The following is a 12,386-nucleotide window of genomic DNA, read 5'->3' on the forward strand; positions in this document are numbered from 1 at the left end:
AAAAGTTTGAGATTTTTTTATACCAAAGTGTGCCAAGGCATTGGGATTTTTTTTTAAATGAGACAACAACTTTATACTTGATACTAACAGCTTTGCGATGGAAATTCAATCAATGAAAAGCCAATACCAAAAGGCATAAACAGTATATAATGGACAATAGTATATACATTAAATAAAACAACAAATATAATTGTAAATTTACCAAGCACACAGAAAAATCAGTGAAACAATATTACGGTAAATAACACAATAGTAAGGCTAAATTCAACATCACCGCACACAATCTTTTCATGTGCCTCCTGAAATGTGCATGGTGAGATGCCAGAAGAAATGTAAAAAGCTCGTTGGAGTGTCCAAGTGTGGGGTCACTTGTCTCCTAACGCTGGTTTCATATCAGCGTTTTTCTGCCGCACTCCCAGATCCGGCACAAGGGCAGTCATACCTCCCAACCGTCCCGGATACAGCGGGACAGTCCCTCTTCTGAGCCTTTGATCCCGGGTCCCGCCCGTGAGGCTGTTTGTCCCGGGCTCCACCCACCCACTGTAGCCCCGCCTCGCTGTTTCTCCCTTCTACTATTCATTACAGAGCCGAGCGCGCACCTACTCCTGTGACTGCTGCTGAGGTATGAATCACCCCCTGCAGCAGAGCCCCCCCCCCTGCACCAGAGCCGACCCCCCCAGTCCCGGAGCCTGCGTTTGTCTGCAGCTGTTCTCTCTGATTCCCCGTGTGCGGCTTCTCACTGCTGCAGACACACGGGGAGTCAGGACGCTGAGGAGACCGTGCAATCAGCACTTATCTCCTGCAGATAGCAGTGACAATAACCTATGCAGAGTTACATCTGCAGGCTTCTATTAGCTTACCGATCAGTGGTCTCCTGCCTGTGGAGCAGAGCTGCTGGGTCCTAGCTTCCCAACAGCTTCAGCTCTGCTTTATCCTGGCTCCCCTACCAGTTAAAGGGAACATGTCAGCAGAAATTTCACAATAAAAATAAAAGATTCCCCTCTGCAGCTCCTGGGCTGCTTCTAGAAAGGTTCCTGTTGTTATTGTGCCCCCTTTGAGACCTACAAAAATACTTTATGAAGTCTTACCTTTTTGTATGCAAATGTGTTTTTATGGTCACGGGGGCGGGCTGTCTGGCGTCCGTTATTCCCCCTCCTGCCGCTTTACGCAGTCCCCCATTGCTCATTTACATACACAAGGACGCCTTCCTCATGTAACTGTCCTCCCGAAGTTTTGCGCATGTGAACGCTTTTTCAGGTGATTGCGCAGGCACGAGATTATGGGCGGCGCTGTGATTGTCATCAGCAGCGTTAACCAAGTACCCGCCCATAATCTCGTGCCCGCACTTTTCCCTCTGACTCCACCGTTATGCGCAAGTGCTGGCCATATGAACCATGTTACCTATTACTGCTTGCACGAGATTATGGGCGGGTACTTGGATGACTTTGCTGATGACAATCACAGCGCCGCCCATAATCTCGCGCCCATGGTAATAGGTAACGTGGTTCATATGGCCAGTGCTTGCGCATAACGGTGGAGGCAGAGTGAGAAGCGCGGGCACGAGATTATGGGCGGGTACTTGGATGACGCTGCTGATGACAATCACAGCGCCGCCCATAATCTCGCGCCCATGGTAATAGGTAACGTGGTTCATATGGCCAGTGCTTGCGCATAACGGTGGAGGCAGAGTGAGAAGCGCGGGCACGAGATTATGGGCGGGTACTTGGATGACGCTGCTGATGACAATCACAGCGCCGCCCATAATCTCGCGCCTGCGCAATCACCTCAAAAGCGTTCACACTTTGCACAGTGCTTACTCCCGCGAGAGTGGCACTGGGCATGCACAAAACTTCAGGAGGACAGTTACATGAGGAAGGCGTCCTCATGTATGGAAATGAGCAATGGGGGACGGCGTACAACGGCAGGAGGGGGAATAACGGACGCCAGGCAGCCCGCCCCCGTGACCATAAAAACAGATTTGCATACAAAAAGGTAAGACTTCATAAAGTATTATTTTAGGTCTCAAAGGTGGCACAATAGCAACAGGAACCTTTCCAGAATGCAGCCCAGGAGCTGCAGAGGGGAATCTTTTATTTTTTTTGCTAAATTTCTGCTGACAGTTTCCCTTTAAAGGGAACCTATCAGGTGCAATCTGCACTCAGAGCCAGGAGCAGTTCTGGGTGTATATTGCTAATCCCTCCCTAACCGTCCCTGTATACACTAGCATAGATAAAGGCATCTATAGAAAAAGTATTTTTAAAGAGCTTATATCTTATGCTAATTAGCGCGGGGACTAGTCCCAAGGGCGTTACTTCACTTGGCTAGTCGGCTCATATAGCGTGTTAGTACTCACACAGGGGCGTAATAACATGCTAACATGCTATGCGAGCCGACTAGCCAAGTGAAGTAACGCCCTTGTGACTAGTCCCCGCGCTCATTAGCATAAGATATAAGATCTTTAAAAATATTTGTTCTTGATCTCTTTATCTATGCTAGTGTATACAGGGACGGTTAGGCAGGGATTAGCAATATACACCCAGAACTGCTCCTGGCTCTGAGTGCATATTGCACCTGACAGGTTCACTTTAAAGGGAACCTGTCACCAGATTTGGGGCCTATAAGCTGCGGCCACCACCAGCGGGATCTTATGTACACATTCTAACATGCTGCATACCTCCCAACCGTCCCGGATACAGCGGGACTTTCACGCTTTACGTTGTTTGTCTCGTTGCCACGGGCGGGACGGCCGGCTCCCGGGCTCCGCCCACCCACTCTCTCTCCGCCTCCCTGCTTTTCCCTCCTACCATCCTAGTAGACGTGGCATAGAGAGGAGCGCTGCCTGTGCTGCTGCTGGTACAGTAAACTAATCTCCCCAGCGCTGATTTCCCTCCCTCCCCCCTCACCCCCGGCCGGAGCCTGTCTGTGCGGTCGGCCGGCCGCCTGTCTGTGCGGTCGGCCCGCCACCTGTCTGTGCGGGCGCCCCCCGCCGCCTGTCTGTGCGGGCGCCCCCCTGCCGCCTGTCTGTGCGGTCGGCCCGCCACCTGTCTGTGCGGGCGCCCCCCGCCGCCTGTCTGTGCGGGCGCCCCCCTGCCGCCTGTCTGTGCGGGCGCCCCCCTGCCGCCTGTCTGTGCGGGCGCCCCCCTGCCGCCTGTCTGTGCGGGCGCCCCCCTGCCGCCTGTCTGTGCGGGCGCCCCCCTGCCGCCTGTCTGTGCGGGCGCCCCCCTGCCGCCTGTCTGTGCGGGCGCCCCCCTGCCGCCTGTCTGTGCGGGCGCCCCCCTGCCGCCTGTCTGTGCGGGCGGCCCGCCGCCTCATTGTGCGGGCGGCCGGCCGCTTCTCTCTGCGGGCGGCTGGCCGCCTCTCTGTGCGGGCGGCCCGCCGCCTGTCTGTGAAGGCGACCGGCCGCCTCACTGTGGCTGCCTGCGTGTCCGTGCTGGAGGCCCGCCGGCTGCCTGCGTGTCCGTGCTGGAGGCCCGCCGGCTGCCTGCGTGTCCGTGCTGGAGGCCCGCTGGCTGCCTGCGTGTCCGTGCTGGAGGCCCGCCGGCTGCCTGCGTGTTTGTGCTGAATGGGTGTGGATGGGGAGTGGATATGGGCGTGACTGTGAAATGGGTGTGGTTAGGGGGCGTGGCCTAAAAATTTGTCCCTCTTTTCCTTCTTTAAAAGTTGGGAGGTATGAGGGCAGTACAGTACATTACAGTTCACAGACAGTGCGGCAAGCCCCGGTCACATGCTGTTACAAGGTCCGGTCACATGACCGCATGTGCCCGGAGGTTGCCAGTGAACTGTATTGTACTGTACTGCCCTTGTGCCGGCTCTGGGAGTGCGGCAGAAAAACGCTGATCTGAAATGGCCCTTAGGCTACTTTCACACTTGCGTTGAACGGTATCCATTGCATTGCGTTGTGTGACAGATGCAACGGATGTGCTGCATATAGTGGCACAACGGATGCAACGGATGCTGCAAAACAACACAATCCGTTTTGGGTTTTTTACAGTTTTACCGTCGGCAGACTATTGTGAACGATCAGCTGATCGCTAACAGTAGTCGACCGCCGGGTGATCAGCCGATCACTCACAGTAGCCGGCCGCCGGGTGATCAGCTGATCACTCACAGTAGCTGGCTGCCGGGTGATCAGCCGATCACTCACAGTAGCCGGCCGCCGGGTGATCAGCTGATCGTTCGGTCGCCGACAATGTGTGCGGGGGGCAGAGTACGAAGTGGGTGGAGCCAAGCGGGGCCATGGCTGAGGATGTCAGTGCCGCGGGGACTGCATCGCTGGGGGACAGGTGAGTGAGAGAGAGTGTGTGTGTGTGTGTGTGTGTGTGTGTGCGCGATTGTGTGTGTGTGCGCGATTGTGTGTGTGTGTGTGTATACATATGGAGTGCAGGAGGGGGCGGAGCCGAGCGGGGAAGTGTCGGGCTCCCGGCACACGTAACCAGGGTTCCTTGGTTACCCGATGTGTACCCTGGTTACGGGTGGAGGGAGCCAGAGAGAGCATGTGCAGTGAAATCCAAAGGATTCCGCTGCTAAAAAAAACGTTACATGCTGCGTTCCTTCCGCCCGACGCAGCGTCAAAATAACGACACTGCGTCGTCCGGCGGATGCAACGCTGACACTTGCGTTACAGTGCGTCATCCATACAAGTCTATGGAGAATAGCGCAGTGCGTTAACGGACTGCGCTATTCTCCATAGTGACGGACTCCGCTGAACGTAAGTGTGAAAGTACCCTTAGACTCACCATTGTAGTAGGAAGGTGGATCAGGGTGAGTATTATGAAGTCCAGTCCCTTAGCTAGTGATGCTGAACCTTGTGGAAGACAAAGTGATGCTGAGAAACAGAATGAAAGATCTGTCATCCAACAAACAAACTGTTCGCACTGTCCTGGCTTCAACAGTGCTGTCCCACACCCCAGTACAAAGTGGGACAGGAAGCTAGGTCTAATGGATGAGCGTATTTGCAGTGCACCCATAGCAGAAACAATTTGCCTTGGTTCATGGACACAGCCTTTGAGTGCACCAAGATCAGTCGGACATTCACTTTAATGTCCCTTATCGCATACCTTGTGCATTTTAAACTATGTACACAGCTAACAATGTTACTATTAGCGAATAGAATCGATTTTTGGGTATCAGCAGCAGCAAGGTCTGTAAGGCTAGAATCCCTGCCTAAATGCCTTTCATACACTTTCCTTACTAAGAAGCTCACCCCACACCAATTGAAGACTGAGTGCTCATATGCACGTTGCGTAATTACATGCATTTACGCTGCGTATACCACTGCAACGTAAATTCATGCGTCCTGCAACCCCTGCACAATCTATGAAGATTGTGCATGAGACGTGCGCACGTTGCTTTTATGAACGCAGCGATTTGGGTGCTAAAACTTTGACCCAAATCCGTGCGTTCATAAAAGCAGCATGTCACTTATTCCGTGTGCTTTGGATACATTGCCCACTCTGTCTATGGTGGGGGCAGCATCCCGAGCGCATGAAATCGGCTTTTTTAACAAAAATACTGCATCCATTATGCAGTGTGTCTGCAGCGATTTGAAGTGCACATGTGCTGTCAAATCGCTGCAGAATATTCAGCAGTTACGTGCACATGAGCCCTAAGAGTGGTATTATTAGAGAATAACAAGTATTTAAATTAGCCCTGAAAATGTACGAGGCAGCACCAAGGACTGTAATGCAATGAATCCTGCCTAATTGCCTTAAATACTATCCCTACTTAGAAGCTCATCCTACACTAATTGAAGACTAAAAGCAATATTATTAGAGAATAGAACAGATGTTTTACAGAGCAGCAGCAAGGTCTGTAAGCCTATAATCCCTGCCTACAGACTTCTAATGCACTATCTCTACTCCAGAAGCTCACTCTGCACTAATTGCAGATTAAGGGGCACTTTGCACAGTACGACATCGCAGGTGCGATGTCAGAGGGGTCATGTCGAAAGTGATGCACTTCCGGCGTCGCACTCGACATCGTAGTGTGTAAATCCTAGATGATACGATTAATGAGCGCAAAATCGTCGTAATCATATCATCGGTATAGTGTCTGGGAATTCCATAATTACGCGACTGCGACAGGTACGATGTTGTTCCTCGTTCCTGCAGCAGCACACATCGCTGTGTGTGAAGCCGCAGGAGCGAGGAACATCTCATACCTGCGTCCTGCAGCTCACGCCGGCTATACAGAAGGACAGAGGTGGGCGGGATGTTTACATCCCGCTCATCTCCGCCCCTCCGCTTCTATTGGCCACCTGCCGTGTGACGTCGCTATGACGCCGCACAACCCGCCCCCTTAATAAGGAGGTGGGTCGCCGGCCAGATCGACGTCGCAAGGCAGGTGAGTCCATGTGAAGCTGCCGTAGCGATAATGATCGCTACGGCTGCTATCACAAGATATCGCTGCTGCGACGGGGGCGGGGACTATCGTGCTCGGCATCGCAAGCATCGGCTTGCGATGTTGTTGTGTGCAAAGTGCCCCTAAGAGGGGTATTATTAGAGAACAGAATAGATTTTTTTTTTAAGTAGCAGCAGCCAGATCTATAACATGTCAATTGTTTTTGCCATTTGGGCTTTGCACTGCAAAGCTGAGTTTTTGACCAAAGTTCTGCAACAAAAAGGCTGCAGTTTGAACTGCATAGTGCGGTTTAGAAAACCAAATTCCCATAGACCTTGCTTGAAAAGCAGAACAGATCCATTTTGGCATTAAACGCTGCAGTTGAAAAAGCAGGTGAAAAGCAGGTAAAAAGCAAAGTGCGTTCTTACCCTAAGAGTGGTATTATTAGGAATAACAAGTATTTAAATTAGCCCTGAAAAGGACTGTTGGTTGTACAAGGCAACACCAAGGACAGTAATACAATGAACCATGCCTAAATGGCTTAAATATCACCACTCGGAAGCTCATCCTACAATAATTGAAGACTAAGAGCAATATTAGAGAATAGAGCAGATGTTTTACATAGTAGCAGCAGCAAGGTCTGTAAGCCCTAGAATCCCTGCCTACAGGCCTCTAATGCACTTTCTCTACTCCAAAAGCTCACCCTGCACAAATTGTATATTAAGAGGGGTATTATTAGAGAATAGAATATATTTTTTAAGTATCAAGGTCTAGAATCCCTAGCTACAGGATTCTAATACAATATCCCTTCTCCAGAAGCTCACCCTACACTATTTGCAGACTAAAGGCCCCTTTACACACTGCAACATCGCTAGCGATATCGCTGTAACGTCACCAGTTTTGTGATGTAATAGCGACCTCCCCAGCGACATTGCAGTGTGGGACATGCATCAGCGACCTGGCCCCCACTGTGAGGTCGCTGATCACTACAAGTCATTCAGGACCATTCTTTGGTCCTTTGTTTCCCGCTGCGCAGCATGTATCGGTGTGTTTGAGACCATTACAATGACATCGTTAGTGACCCAGCCCATAGGCGTGCTAGCGTTCCCTTTCCACCGAGGTCGTTCTGCAGGTCCATATCATTGCTGCGTCGTTGGCCAGATCTGCCTGTTTGACAGCTCACCAGCGACTGTTAGAGACTTTCCAGTGATCCCGGCCAGGTCGAGACCGCTGGTGGGATCGCTAGAAAGTCTCAATGTGTAAAGGGGCCTTAAGAGCAGTATTACTAAAGAATTTATTGTATTTCAATTAGCCCTGAAAAGGACTGTTTAAATGTTGCACCAGCATGTACTGTCATGCTATAAAATACACTCTCCTTATCCAGGAGAAACTGTCCCTACACTATTTCCGTATATAGTGCAACAAGCATGGCATCACTAGGTCTTATATAGACCCAATGATGCTATGCGGCTAGCTAATCACAGTAATGCCAGTAGCCCTCATGGCTGTGGCATTACTATGATTGGTAGGCAATCCCCGCATGTTTAGTGGCTGAAAAAAGCCAGGAAAAAATGGTGGGTGGGGAATCAAGCATGGCGTATGAGTAACAGGCTACTCAATCTAGTATCGAGCGTCTCGAGCACCCTGATGTTTGATCGACTACTTAGCAGTGCTGAGTATGCTTGCCCATCACTAATTTATATGCTTATTTGAACTTAGCCTAAGGGGTATTCCTTTGCTGTGTGTCTAATGACTTGGAATTTCCCTTTAATAGTCCACATTTCTGGAAACCATATTGTCCGAGAAGAAATTTTATATAAATAGGGATAGGAAGCAAAACAAAAAAAGTAGCCAAAGATGTGACAGGGACTTCTAAATTACAGGGATCTCTAGTGCCGGTTGTTAAAGTGGTGACAGTAAAATTATGACTCACACGAAAGGCAATATAGAGATATGAAAACATCCTATAAATCAATGTCACAGGAGTTATTTGATGAGATTGTGCAATACAGTACATGGAGTCAGCAAGTTCTATGAAATAACCTAGATCTAACACTTATCAGGAACGCTGAACTGTATAGAAGCCAGGACAGGCATTACAGAACTAAATAAGGCTTAATAATTTCTAGCTTTTATGTTACAGCTGCACACGTAGATTCTGTGCATACAGTACTGCTCACCATTATTGGCACCCCTTAATTTTTTCATAGACTGCACAATATCTTCAGAAATAAATAATGTACCAAAGTTATATCCTCAGGATTTTTAACCTCTTTACGACAGCCTTACGTTTTAAGGCCTCTGCCACACTCACGTGAAATTCACACACATGCCGAGAGACACGTATTTCCCCTGCGTGTTGCGTGCAGGTAAGTACGTGTCTCTGGTACGTGCTGGCCACGTGTGTTCTACGTGTGCTATCCGCGATAGCACACGTAGAACCGGTAATTAACATACTCACCTGGTCCTTCCTGCTGTCCGCGCTGCTGTCTGTGGTGCTGATCCTCAGTTTCCAGCCCTCCCGTCTCCCCGCTGCTGCTGCTGCCAGGCAGTGAAGTGAATATTCTATGAGATTAATGAGCGGCGGTCGGCAGCAAGAGGCAGCAGCGGCAGAGACTGGAGGGCTGGAGAAGGTGAGTAAATGGTTTTTTTTATTTTCACTGACACGTGTGTTTTCTCCGGCGCGTGTCACACGGGACCGCATCCACACTACACCCGTGTGGTACGGGTGCGGGCCGTGTGACACCCGTGCTGCGGGAGAAAACACTGACATGTCAGCGCTTTGAAAAACGCACACACGTACAAACTCACACGGACACACGTTCCGTGTGGTTTTACGTGTGTGTGCCAGCTACAATAGGGTAGCATTGCTTAACGTGTCTCCGTGCCGCCGGTACGTGTAAAAAATGACAAACACGTGCCGGCGGCACGGATGTGTGTCGCAGGCCTAAAACGGCAGGAAGAAAAAAGTAAATAGCACCCCCAGTGTTGGAAAATCTCTGGGGTTTTAGCTACCGGGGGTAGCTGAGACCCTGGAGATCACAATTCAGGCCATTTTTTCAGGTCCCCGGTCACGTGATCACCGGTACGCACTGGAGAATCGTGATCACGTTGCTAAAAATGGAAGTGCCGGTAAAAAAATGATTTCTCTTCCACGTAGCATGATCAAACATGTTAAATGGGAGATAAATCTGGTCCCCTGGTCCCCTGATGAGGCAGAGTGCCCCCCCACCCCCGAACAACTCCTCTTGCCCTCACGATCGCCCAAAATGGACGCTGAACATGTTGCGCATGTCCTCCTTCTTTGATTCCTGCCTCATCTGACATGTGCCAGGTCCCTGGACATGTCAGATGAGGCAGGAAAGTCGTCCCCCGTCCAACCAGGTCACCCACTGTCAATCTCCGGTCCCGTCTGTACCTCTTACAGTGTCGATCTCCCGCCACCCTTCCTTCTCCTTGTAGTCAGAAGAAATGCTGGGCACATTCGCAGAGTGGCTCTCAGCCTGCTCTGCACTCAGTGACATGGAACGTACTGCACTCACAGTCCCGTGCAGTGGACCCGGGGAGTGTGGGAGTGTGAGTGCTGTATTCTCACATGAAGGGCCTGCTCTTACAAAAAATAGGGGAAGTGATCTCTGAGCGTGCCCCCCTTATTCTGGAATGAGGTTACTTCAGGTCACTCTGCCCTCGGTTGGACCGGGGCAGTGTGAATGCAGTATTGTCACCCACACTCCTCACATGGAGTGCCTGTTATTCCAGAAAATGGTGGATACTTTCTCTGCGCGTGCCACCCATATTCTGGAAGGTACAGAGCCGTCTTGGGACCTCCAAAACGGATTACGGCATACTGGATTGTTTTCTAAAATAAATTAGTGAAAGGGGGAATGTGTTGGGGAGTTTTTTTTCAACTAAATTTCATTTTGTCTTTTTTTTTTTTATTTTTTTATTACTGACTGGGTTAGTGATGTTGGCTATCTGATAGACACCGTGACATCACAAACCCCAGGGCTTGATACCAGGTGACATTATACAGCTGGTATCAACCCTATATATTACCCCTTTTGCTACTACACCAGGGAAACAGAATGAGCTGGGGCAAAGTGCCAGGATTAGCGCATCTAATAGAGGCGCCACTTCTGGGGCTGCTGTGGCCGGCTATTTTTAGGCTGGGAAGGCCAAAATAATTATGGCCCTTCCCACCCTGAGAATAGCTGTAGTAGGAGAGAAAAGGCGCAATAGGGTCTTACCCGGAGACAGATGGGTCTCCGAAACGCGTTGGAATTATCTAAATAAAAGAAAAATATTCATTTACATCCTTGCTCGTGGTTTCCTAGCGCGGTTTTTAAACCCGTTTTTCCTCCAGTCTACACTTTGATATCCACCCTGAGAATATCAGACCCCAGCTGTCCGCTTCACCTTGGCTCCTGATTCAATTTGGGGATCTCACATTTTGTGTTTTTTTTTTTTTTTTAATTATTTATTTATAAATAATTAAAAAAAAAACAAAACAGTTTGGGGTGCCCTCCAAAATGGATCACCAGCCAAGGTGAAGCTCATAGCTGTGTTCTGCAGGCTACAGCCATCTGCTTCACCTTAGCTGCCTATCAAAAATGGGGGGGACCCCCACATTGTTTTTTTTAATTATTTATTTTTTTGCTAAATACAAGCCTACACACACTTTAGTGCCGCATGAAAGTCATTAAAGGGTGCATCATTTCAAAATGCAGAGGAGTGGGACATTATATATGTGTTTTACCTCCGTCTGTGTATCCATCCATTCATCCTAGCTTTTTAGGCTATGTACCCATGATCAGGGCAGCATTTTGGATACAGTGTTTTCGCTGCGTTCAAAACGCTACACTGTAGTACAAGCGCAGTGGAAGGATTTTTAGAAATCTCCTGTCCACTGTGCTTCTTTTCTCTGCAGCATAAACTGACCTGCAGAATGGCTTCCCGAGCCGCAGCATGTCAATTGTATGCTGTGGAGATAAGAGTTTTCTCCATTGGGAGAATAGTGCTAACGTCCTCAGCGACCCAAACCCAGATCGTTGACACAGTCAGCTGTGTTCTCCTGTGGACAACACTCACATCTCTGCAGGAGGGCTGGCACTAGATGTAGTGTCGCCGGATCGTGGGCACATAGCTTAAACGTGAGGAATTTGCTGCTACAGCAACATTTTTGTGAAGTACCTGTGGATTCAAAATGCTTACTATACCCCTGAATAAAATCCTTGAGGGGGTCTAGTTTCAAAAATGGGGTCACTTGTGGGGGTTTCTGTTATATAGGTACCCTAGGGGCTCTGCAAATATGACATGGTGTCCGCAATTTATTTACATTTTTCCAAAATTCAAATGGTGCTCCTTCCATTCCAAGCCCTCCCGTTTTTCCAAACAGAGGTTTTCAACCACATGTGGGGTATCCCTGGCTCATAAGAAAGTGGGTAACAAACTATGGGGTCTAGTTTTTGGTGTTGCTTCTTGAAAAAGTGAGAAATTTGGTGCTAAATCAACATTTTTATGAAAAAATGAAAGTTTTCAATAGGACGGCTTAATATCAAATTCTGTGACGTACCTGTGATTTTAAAATGCTCACTATACCCTGGATAAAATCCTTGTGGGGTCTAGTTTCCAGAATGCGGTGATTTGTGGGCGGTTTTTGCTGTTTAGGTACCTTAGAAGCTCTGTAAATGCAACATGGTGCCCGCAATCTATTTCAGCCAAATTTGTATTCCAAAATTCAAATATTGCTCCTTCTGTTCTCGGTCCTCCCATTTGTACAAACAGAGGTTCCTGACCACATGTGGGGTATCAGTGCGCTCAAAAGAAATTGGGCAACAAATGTTGGGGTCCATTTTGTTGTGTTATTTCTTATAAAAGTGAATAAATTGGGTCTAGAGCAACATTTTTAGGTAAAATGATATATTTTTTTCCATTCCACATTGCTTTAGTTCCTGGGAAGCACCTAAAGGTTAAAAAACTTCTTGGATGAGGTTTTGAGTACTTTGAGGGGTGCAGTTTTTAGAATGGTGTAGCTTTTGGGTATATTC

The 12,386-nt window shown here is 49.0% G+C and overlaps 1 protein-coding gene across 1 annotated transcript in view; it reads right to left on the reverse strand.

The window, feature by feature from the left end:
* LOC142296862 (vertebrate ancient opsin-like) overlaps positions 1–12,386 on the reverse strand; it is a 333,662-nt gene that overhangs the window by 289,319 nt on the left and 31,957 nt on the right. The window lies entirely within an intron of this gene.

Source organism: Anomaloglossus baeobatrachus, chromosome 3 (genome assembly GCF_048569485.1).
Source record: "Anomaloglossus baeobatrachus isolate aAnoBae1 chromosome 3, aAnoBae1.hap1, whole genome shotgun sequence".
In the NCBI taxonomy this organism is placed as follows: Eukaryota; Metazoa; Chordata; class Amphibia; order Anura; family Aromobatidae; genus Anomaloglossus; species Anomaloglossus baeobatrachus.